This window comes from Rhodnius prolixus, unplaced genomic scaffold (assembly GCF_049639745.1).
Source record: "Rhodnius prolixus isolate KJV_2025 unplaced genomic scaffold, Rpr scaffold_4, whole genome shotgun sequence".
NCBI lineage: Eukaryota > Metazoa > Arthropoda > Insecta > Hemiptera > Reduviidae > Rhodnius > Rhodnius prolixus.
This window is the reverse complement of record NW_027411614.1, coordinates 46,629,972-46,633,526: the sequence shown is the minus strand read 5'-3', so window position 1 is coordinate 46,633,526 and position 3,555 is coordinate 46,629,972. Positions and strand designations below refer to the sequence as shown.

General features: G+C 34.9%; 1 pseudogene; it reads left to right on the top strand.

The window, feature by feature from the left end:
- Positions 1-2,119: 2,119 nt before the first annotated feature.
- On the top strand, positions 2,120-2,238 carry LOC141456615 (5S ribosomal RNA; annotated as a pseudogene).
- Positions 2,239-3,555: the final 1,317 nt, after the last annotated feature.

The window sequence follows — 3,555 nt, the reverse complement described above, 5'->3', positions numbered from 1 at the left end:
ATTTTTATCACCTCAGACTTGGAAAAGGAAAACTAATATGTATGTATATGCGGGAAGAAAGAGAGAGAGAGATATCTGCCAGAGAAAAGATGCTGCGACACTACTACAGTTGGACTGGAGAAGAGAACCAACAACTTTCTTAGGAACTTCTATCAGAACTATTCAAATATCCACTTCTCCAGGTCGGTATCTCTTAGTCATCTCTCTGCTGCATTCCGTTAGAGTACCTCCAAGTATTTCATTCATTTTCCAAAATAGACTCCTATCAGGCGGTGTTGTTCAAAACTAGAAATTACTCTAAACACTATAGATTATTTTCATTTCTATTGGATACAGTATAATCGCTGATAATGTTGAAAGTGTTCCTCCACGTATTTAGAGTGGTTTGTTTAAGCACTTTTTAGGGATGACAGCATCTTTAAGAGAGTAATCTTCATTCTCATATTACCTCTTATCTGTTACAAATTGTAAGGGTAATGCTACAGAAACTTTGCTGATAAAATTTGGGCTCCTAATTGAATTCTCAATTCAATTCTATTTTTATTTATCCTCGATTTTCAAATTTGAGTTTTCATCAGAATAACAGGATATGACGTCAGAAATTAACCAGATAATTAACCAGAGAGAAGTGGAAATAGGTTATGGAGGCCAAAGTTCTTCAAGGACTGAAGGGCCACGAAAGAAGTAGGCTGTCCAAGATTGGTTCGTGTTGGTGTGGTCGGATGACGTGATCCATGAAGTTAACGAATTTAACTTTAATGTTAAGCATATTATGAAATGCTTAGTCTAACGTAATCAAAGATTTTCAAGGGTCTAGTGGATGCTACTCCAGTTTGGCAGTGGGTTTGTCTTCCTCAAGATTACTAGCCGTATGAATGAGTTCCGAACTTGGTTGTTGCCCTTTTTTTTTTTTGTGTGTGTGTGTAGTCTAAATGGGGGATGTCCTAGGACTATCCTGGTATTTCCATTAATAAATTTCCCATCCCGTGGGAACTAAAGTTTACAAAATATTACACAGAGCAGATGATTAAATTAAATTACTAATCTATTCGATTATTTTACAAAACTCCACCCTGAGATTTTGACGTCACCTGAATTTTCTCACGTCATAATGTTGACATGAATCAGCTGGCCCTAATTAAGCTCTGAAATATTATTTTTTTCATCAAACCCATTCTAATTATTCTTCCATTATTAATATTAAAAATTAATAATAATTGTCTGATAATTTGTGACTTCCATTTATTCAATAACGAAAAAATAATAATAAATTGAAAAAAGGGAAAAAATAAATTAAAGTAATTGATAATAATTATCGTATTATAATCGTAATATGAAATGATAATAATATAGTTGGCAGACCTCCCATCGGGATAAGTATAATGCTGCCAGTGTTGTAAATTATAGAAATTAGTGATCTTCTTTAAAAAGGATTATTTTTTGAGGAGTCGTTTAGAGTGAATAAATTTTTTGTTGGTGGGTTACAGCCACAAATTGAGGTGGGTCCCCCCATTATCAGCGCTCCCATTATAGGGGAGCATCAGTTTTAGAAAACGCGTAGAGGTTCTGCCATTCAAATATGGGAAAAATTTCATTGACATGTGTACTGATTAAATTCATCAAATAATTGTAATTACTATACTTATAATTATATATTATTAGCTAAATACCTGTGCTTCATTTACGGAATTAATTATTGTTAGGAATTATTCGCGTATAATAGAACGTAAACGTTCTATTCAATTTTAATAAAATGTACAACATTTCATAAACTGAGGCTCTTGGACGCTGAATGGAGGCTCCAGGCGTTTCAAATTGGGCAAATCGTAGTTAACGAGAATGACGTAGTGGGGGTTAAGTCCTTTGAACCCATCGTCACAGTTAGCCCAGGTCTGCTTAGCCTAAATTTTCAGTTGTTGCCTCAGATTAAGCGCTTAGGTTGTTCAATTCCCGGCTAGTGAATAACCAGGGTGGTTCCTGGCGAGCACATCATTTACAGTCCAATTGTGACAAATTTCCAAACTTGTGTTTTATAATCTTAATCTACTTCGTAATATACTTGAATGCGAGAGCAAATTTCTGATTATGTTTGTGAGTACAGAATATCTAAAAAATAAACTGTTACACCTATACCATATTGAATACACCGGTTCTCATCCGATCACCGAAGTTAAGCCACAACGTGCGTGGTTAGTACCTGGATGGGTGACCGCCTGGGAATACCGCGTGCTGTTCAGGTACTTTGTACTCGCTTCTTCGGTGGTACGCTGAATAGTTAAGTAGTTATTCCGCTTTAGTTACTGTTGCTGTTTCTGCAAGGAAGGTTTCAGATGAAATATGTTTTCCCTCAAAGGATTTTTTTACTTGAGGCCAAAATTTTCAGTTTTTTTCTCAATTTTCTCGCCCCAAGTGGCCATTTTCTTGAAACGTCATTTTTTTTTTCTCCTGAATGGGTTGTGTGGGAACCAATACTTTGAGCACTCCTCTAAAGTGCTAGTTCAGAACAAGAAACAGTTCCGACGCCTACGAAACGTTTAAAATAATAATAAAAAAAATCATTTCAAGATTTAAAAGTTTTAATAACTGGTTAATCGGGTGTTCGCCATTTCGAATACCCTCGCTTTACTTGGAATCCTCTTCCTTCTATTATTAATCCTGCGCTCCCTATTATCTTACTTCTAATATGTCCTTAATATGACTTTAATCCAAACCTGCTCACTACATCCAGCGTCACTCCAGTCTTTGCGCTCATGCCAATCCCTTATACCCTCAGTATCAGCTACAACTTCTCCCTTGAGCCCGAGGCGTCCCTCTAACTCAAAAGATCATTTATATTCCTGTACTACACTTTTACACTCATAAATAAATAAAATTAGTGAAACAGTTATTAGTATAAATTGCTCACAAGTTGTTATATTAATGGTTAAATAAAGCCTTGAAACTGAAATCACTCGTATGTTTGCATAACTTGTCAGAGTTAATGTTAAAACATTTGTCACTCTTCTTCAGCATTCTATTCAAACCTACTTATTATTAGGTCTTTTAAGAATTATTTGCTGGTACAAATTATTTTTAATGGGTCCACACCTTCAATTTTTTTAATTTTTTATTTAATTTGCAGTCTGAGGATTCTAATTTATTTAAATTAACGATGTTTTTTTTAAAAAAAGTTCTATTAGTTTTAGAATAATGGAACATCCTATTTTGGGAGGGTGTTCATCTTTTTCAGTGTGGCCAACCTTCACGGTGTCTAAACAGAGAAACGGAAACAAAACATAAACTTTGCCGGGAGAATAAATTAGTATTTATTAGGTGAACGTAATGGCGTTTATAGCGAATAATATGGGATGGTACCAAACGTGTTGGCAAATATTTATGGGCTTAACGTTATCGATTAAATGACAAAAATGACTAATTATAAGATGATAAATTATTGGATGATGACTAGGTTAGTTAGGTGGAAATAATGAACAACAAGTCATTTGTGAGGGTAAACACAAACAAAACACTTTGTAAGGAGGGGTGAGGATTGGGCCCCTGTGATTAGTATGCAAA